At 47.0% G+C, this 7,063-nt stretch overlaps 1 long non-coding RNA gene across 1 annotated transcript in view; it reads right to left on the reverse strand.

Moving 5' to 3' along the window:
• Nucleotides 1-6,515, reverse strand: part of LOC109299777 — a 9,465-nt gene extending 2,950 nt beyond the window's left edge. The window contains exons 1-2 of the long non-coding RNA XR_002097995.1: nucleotides 6,482-6,515; nucleotides 5,379-5,467 (exon numbers count right to left, since the gene is read on the reverse strand). This is a non-coding gene — a long non-coding RNA (uncharacterized LOC109299777). The remainder of the gene's footprint in view (nucleotides 1-5,378; nucleotides 5,468-6,481) is intronic.
• Nucleotides 6,516-7,063: the final 548 nt, after the last annotated feature.

Below are 7,063 nucleotides of genomic sequence, written 5' to 3' on the forward strand. Positions count from 1 at the left end.
TCCAGGGGATAAAATCAGCAATTTATGCAACATAGGGGAGGCTGGAGCCAGCACTGGCCTGGCTTCAGCAGCCTTACGTGGGGTCCTGGAGGTCTCCTAGGGATGTAGCAGCAGTGATCCTGCTGCTTGCAGCGTGCCCGGCAGCCAGACAATGGCTCCAGCTGGCCAGGCTCTGGTTTTGGGTACACCACCTTTTTGTGTGTGTATTTTTTTGATCATGGAGCTGGTGCTGGGAGATAAGGATCTCTACCCCTGGCCCCAAGACCATGGACGTGAAGCTGGAAGCTCCCTCCTACAAGGGCAGAGGGACATTGTCCTTGCTGTGGTTCTGGTGGTGAGGCCCATCCTGGCAGCAGGAAGCAATGTTCCCGCCCCCGCCCCGTGCTCCCTTCCAGCTCCTGGGCCATAGCCTAGAAGAGCCCCTCCATAGCCTAGAGCTCTCCCCTGGCTGCTGCAGGGGCTCAGTGAAGGACTGCATGGACCTGAAGAAGTCTGCTGCTAGGAGCAGCTAATCTGTTCCCACGTCTCTGCATGTGTCGACGCGTGCCTGGAAGAATTACTTTAGAGTACTTTTGAGTAAACTGCTCCCAGATTATTTGCATGTGTAGATATGCCCACTGCCTAGCAATGGTAGAAACATTTCTTTTCAGGCAGCAGTGAGGGTGTCACTTGACTTCAGAGCTCATTATAATCTACCTGATTCCTTCTAAACTCTTCATTCCACAGGTGTCAATGACCGTCTCTTCTTTTTTAATGGTCCTAATATTTCCCTAATCAATCTATCCTTTCTTCTTTAATTCTGCTGTCAGCTGCTGCTGGTAACATAGCTCCTATTTCACAGCTCTGAAGACTGTTTTTAATCCTAACTAAAACATTAAATCAGGTGTGGAAACAACTTGGGAGAACAACTCAGGCATCAGAATAACTTTGTGTGAAGTACTGGATGCACTGTCAAGCAGCTCAAAAAGGCTTGATTTTGTTTTATGAAGCTGAAAGAGATGTACATTTAATTCTAATGACTGCAGGACTAATTAAACAACATATCTTGAGTATTTTTGCCTAGTTTGTTGTGTTTTTTAATAAATAATGTGTGATATAGCAAATTAATGCATATTCCAATACAGGGTTTTTTTCCTTGATCCAAAATTCTAATATAATAAAAGGCTTAGTACTTCCGTCTGTGTGTCTATCTGTCTGTAACACTGGAGACCAACTACACATGTGCCCCGAAGAGGGTGGATGGCAATTGGCTACATGGGCCCAGCTCCCTCAGGCAGGGAACTAGAGGCAGAGGGATCCCTGAGGCTTTAAAACTGTATTGTCTTGCCCTGGCTCCTGTCAAAGCTGATAGGGGACAGGGGTGGTAGGACCCAGGAGGAGCCTCAGAAGGACTGAGCATCCCAGCCCACCCCATCCCCAGCAGTTGCAATCCCTGCCTGCCAGCACTGTTGGTACCACGCGACCCAGCTGCATTGCAGGAGCAGGAAGCACAGAGCCACTGGAAGGGTATGTGTCTGGTATGGGTATGGGTATGTGTCGTGGGGGTGTGTGGTGTGGGTATGTGTGGTTGTGGAGCCAGAGGCAGAGTGGGTAGGTGGCTTGGTGTGGTTGTGGAGCCAGGGGCAGAGCGGGTAGGTGGATGTGAGTGTGCAGCTAGGGGCAGAGTGGTTGGGTGGGTGTGGTTGTGGAGCCAGGGGCAGAGTAGGTGGGTGGGTGTGCAGCCAGGGGCAGAGTGTGTTGGGGTGTGTGTATGTTCATAGGATGAGTCCCACATGCACTCCCCACCATACATATGCACCCACACACCCCTCACACTGCCATACATGCTGACCCTCACATGCACACCACCTCACACAGCCCAGGCACCCTCCCCTGACACACAAACTTCCCCACAAACCCCACACCCACCCACACCCCACATGTCCACACACACACACCCACATGCTCCCTCATCCCACACACCCACAGCCCCCCACAAACCTATACCCACCCCCCACAATATACAAGAGTAAAACTTCATTTTAATCTATTGTGCAATCACCTCTATGTGCACTACACAAATGCATGTAAAGCAGGAAAAAAATATTTTTTTAAATCAGATTAATGAATGCTGTAGATATTTTCTTTTTAGAATATTATTTGGTATTTTTCTGGTTCCAAGATGGCACAACCTGTTGCTGAAAGAGTACTTCTGGGAGCAAAACGATGGACTTCTGGTGGCAAATGTCAGGGGTTAGGGGGTGGGACTTCTGGTCACAAGATGGCGACTAGGGGGTGGGGCACGTGCCAAGGGGCAGAACTACCCATGCGGCCTTTGACAGCTTGCCAAAACTTGATAAGTGGCCCTCCACCCAAAATAATTGCCTGCCCCTGGTTTACATGGCTGGCCCCAAAGGGTGTATGGTGAGGGGCATGTAAGCTCTCCCTGAAATGCTCTGTTATTCATGATGGGCAATTGGCTAGCTGAATAATAATGCCCTAGGCTCCTAGCATATTAATAAAATTCCTGGTCTCTTTTCACCTGGAGAAAAATATGTTGCATTTAGGGGTGTGTGAAGCAGGCCCTATTCAATTTGGATTTGGATTCAGCCTGAATCAGGGACAGTGATTTGATTAATTGATTTGGATCACTGTCCCTGATTCGATTTGGCCAAATCTGAATCTGAAGATGCCGAGCATGTGGGGGCCCTCTGTGCTTCTGTGGGACATTGCATCCACCCCAGCATTGCAGCATTCACAAGCCGCCTGCTACCTAGAGGTATGTAGAAAACATTTAAAGCTGTGTCTATGTCCAAATTGCAGAATCTTTCCAAATCTCTCTGAACTGATTCAGAGGGTTCTGATTTTGCACAAACAATGTAAAGCCATCTCCTAGGAGTCACATGCCTTGGTGGGGTCCTATTCTTTCCCCTTCTTCTATTCCAGTTATTCAGGGAGCTTGGAGACCATTTGCTTTGGCAACCTGTCTGCATGCTCAGCAACCAGTTTTGTTCAGCATCTTGCCCAAATCTGTCAGCAGCTGTCCATCCGCTTCAGAAACCAGGGCTACCCTGAACTGAATCCTATCTGGTGTCCTTGGGCTAGATGAGTTCTGCTTTGGTAATTTTTGGGGGGAGTTATTTTCCTGCATAGTCTCAGTTAAAACCTCTGCAAAAGTGTTCTGGCTAAGTACTTCAGGCTTACTTCCTGCATTGGATGAAGTATGGTACTGTGCTCAAGATACAGACTTTAGGTCCCTAAACTCAGATGTTCAAATCCTAGGCCATCTAGTAGGCATCAGAGAAACTGAGCACCATATAATTACTGGATTGAATCTTTGAGTTTGTTGGGCACTCTGTCTCCTGTGCTGTTTCTTATTTCTGTGTAGGGATAGAATTGTTCCTGTCTTTCACTCAGTTGCTTTAGTAGAAAAGCCTAAAGTCTTGGCCATCCCTCCCATGCCCCCTCACTACCCGCCCCCCTCCCCGTCCTCTGCCTTGAGTTTGTCTTCTGTTTTCTGCTCTGCTCAGGGAAGCCTGAAATATTTCCAGGTAACCTGATATTTCTTTTCATGCCTTTGGATAGGTTCATAACACCACTATCTCAGCTCCTTTCTGTCAGTTTTCTCTCCACTTTTCTTTGTGTTGAAGCTTCCTTCTCGCATGTGATGCTGCTTTCAGGAGGCATGCTCTGCCACAGCACTCCACTCAGCTCTTTTGTGGTCTCCCTTAGTGCATCCCTAGTATCACACTGAGGCATCTGTGAGAAACACCATACTTGGGACATGTGAGTATATGAAAAATATATCTATATCTATATATATTTAAATTTGTATCTGAGGCCAAATTAGCCAAAACTAATTCCAAATTCAAGAGTCCAGAACCATAAGTGGCCCTACTACCGGCAAACATCCTCCACCCACACCTGGGGCTTCAGATGTTTCCAAAACCTTTGATGGGCATCCTACTTGCAGGCCCAAGCCTGGAGGCTTGGGGTTCAGATACCATCAAGTTTTGCTTGCCCTTAGCCATACGGCCCCCGGAGCAAGCAAGGGAGGAGACTCCCATTTGCATAAACTGGGCTTAAAGCCGCTGCACCTTGGCAGGTACTGAACCACACCAGAAGAGCAGTTCTCCTGCGAGGCAGTTCAGGGAAACTGCCTTCTTGGACATAGATACATGGTATTTCCCCTGCAAGGTTAAGAAGCCACTACGTTTGATCTGAGCCTTCAAGAGGCCGAGAAGCATGTATGAAAAGAAATGAAAAAAGAGTTGTGAGCGTATGGTCATCACTGGAAGTGTGGTTTTTAGATTTTAGACTGCCTTTTGTCGACAGCTTGTCATTCATGAGGAATAAGAAAGCCAAATTGCTGCTGAGCAGTTCCTTCAGTTACTGGCTTTTTAACAGACTGAAATTAGATGTTCATCTCCAGCCTTTTCTGATTTTAAAATAACAGAATTATTACAAAAAGGGTGATTGGGAACGATCACTCTTTGACTTTTCACAAGACGAAGAAGTGATTCCCCTACACCCATGAAGCTGCAATGCTGACCAGACCAGAGAGAGAACCTGCTCCAGCCCTCTCTCCCAGTCCCCTTAGCTTGGTGCTTTTATTGCAGGTAAATTGCCCTGTGTTCTGCTCTGTCCTGCTTAGCTTCTGTTTTATTTACAGTCGTTACACTTTAGGTCGGGCTAAGACAGCGGCTCTCAACTGGGGGTCCACGACCCCCTAGGGGAGCCATGAGCAGGCTTCAGGGGTCCGCCTGGCCTGGCCCAGCACTGGAAGGAGCTGCCTTGGCCTCAGGGGGTTGAGGTGGGGGTGGGCCCATACCAGGCCCACCACATCCAGCCCCACAGCCTTCATCTTGCAGACAGCATTGTGGGTAGGCAGGCGAGGCTCCACACTGCTGCTGCTCAGGTCAGTGGGCTCCAGGGCTCCCATGACCAAGCCCTACTCACTGCACCCGGGGCCATGCAGGTACACCTGGGGAGCTGGGATGGTACTCAGACAGAAAAAGGTGGAGAATCTCTGGGCTAGGGCATCTCCATGAATATCCACTATCGTCTCCTGCATCATTGGAGGACAGAGCCATTCTGACGATGTCATAATTAAGGAGATGCTTCATGACCATGCTTTTTATCTCTGTGTTTTATTTTTTCAGACAATCAGTCAGTGCCAATCAGATCAGTGAAGGAAGAGGATCTAAGTGAATCAGTTTACTTTTCACATGCAATTTTTAAACTAAGCCAAATGAAAACTATTAAAAAATAAATGACAGGGCTCTTTTCTTTCTATGTACAGAGACTAGCAAAGCTCTGTTGAATGCACATAAAACCACTTCCTTTAATTGCTCAGAAATAGATTATTTAACAACTTTTCCTGTTTATTTGGTACTTACAATTTTCACAATAGTACTATTCTGTGATTCCAAGATCCAGCTATCTTTAAATAATTAGCTATGAAGGCACATGGATTCTGTTGTTCATTCTGCCAAAGGTAAAAATAGTACTGTATTTCACACACTGTAAGAAAAATATTAAGAAGAAAATAACATTTCCATAGGTGTGCCATTCATTTTCAGGGTGTTGGTTGTAGCCCTGTTGGTCTAAGGACATAGGCACACAAGCTTCTTTGGGTAAATGTGGTATCTTTTATTAGACCAGCTAAATAGTTGAAAAAATGTTATCTGCAAACTTTTGGCCACAGACACGCTTCTTCAGGCACAGGTAGAGTCTGCTGGTATTTTGTGTTCTTCTGAGTAGCATAAAAGCCAATATGCAAAATACAGATTTGTGAAAATGCAAATGCCTGCCAGTGAGGATCAGAGGCCATGGGACACAATAAGGGTGAGCCAGATTTCATAGTTGTTTCATAGTTGTTAGGGTCAGAAGGGACCTGAGCAGATCAGCAAGTCCTGCCATGGGCAGGAATGAATGCTGGGATCAAATGTCTTCAGCTAGGTGACTCTCTAGCCTCCTTTTGAAGACCCCCAAGGTAGGAGCAAGCACCACTCCCCTTAGAAGTTGGTTCCAGATCCTAGCCACCCTGACTGTGAAGTAGTGCTTCCTGATGTCTAGCCTGAACCTACTTTCAATCAACTTGTGGCCATTATTCCTAGTTACTTCCGGTAGTGCTTGGGGGACCAGGGTCTCTCCCATTCCCCGCTGGTTCCCCCTGGTAAGTTTATAGATGGCCACCAAATCCCCCCTCAGCCTTCTCTTGTGGAGGCTGAACAGGTTCAGGTCCCATAGCCTCTCCTCATAGGGCCTGCCCTGCTGCCCCCTGATCGTGAGAGTGGCCCTCCTCTGGCCCCTGTTGATGCTGGCCACATCCCTCCTGAAGTGCGGTGCCCAGAACTGGACACAGTTCTCCAATTGTGGCCTGACCAATGTCACATGGGGGGGATCACCTCCTTGCAGCTGCTCATGATGCTAGTGGTGGAGAGGAGGGGGGATGTTGAATTGGTGATAGACTGTAGCTGCTAAAATGCAGACAGGTTACCTGGGGTTATTGGATGGCAGGCAGGTTATAATGTACCATAAATCCAGTGTCTATATTTGGTTCATGATTTTTTTTATCCGGTAGATTTATGAAGTGAAGTTCATAGGATCATTTCCAAAAGGTGTTTTGTAAATTCCATTTGAGGATGAGAACTGAGAGATTGGAGAGAGAGTGGTTGTCTTGTGATTCATTGGGGGGCATTTGACCAGGCTTATGGATCTTGTGACCTCAGGGGGTATCTGGTGTGTGCGTACTCAGTAGAGGCCCTGGTAGACAGAAATAATTAAAAGTAGCCATTCTCTTTAATTATATACTAAGGAGTCTCTGGTAAAGAATGAGCCAGCAGGGTTGAAGCTGGTTGGGGGGGGGGGGGAATAGAAAGGTAAGAATTGGTTCAACTCATATGAAAAGGAGAAAGGAAAGTATAGAGTACACTATACTTGTAAGGAACAGTTTTCCTTTAATACAGAGATGTCTCATTAGGTCTTCCATATGTTGCACTGCTGATTCCATAAATGGTACAAATGAGGTAGGGATTAATAAAAAGGAGGAAAAATGCAAGAAGGGAGGAGGGACAGTTGC

Source organism: Gavialis gangeticus, unplaced genomic scaffold (assembly GCF_001723915.1).
Source record: "Gavialis gangeticus isolate Ggan-Ray unplaced genomic scaffold, GavGan_comp1, whole genome shotgun sequence".
Taxonomy (NCBI): Eukaryota; Metazoa; Chordata; order Crocodylia; family Gavialidae; genus Gavialis; species Gavialis gangeticus.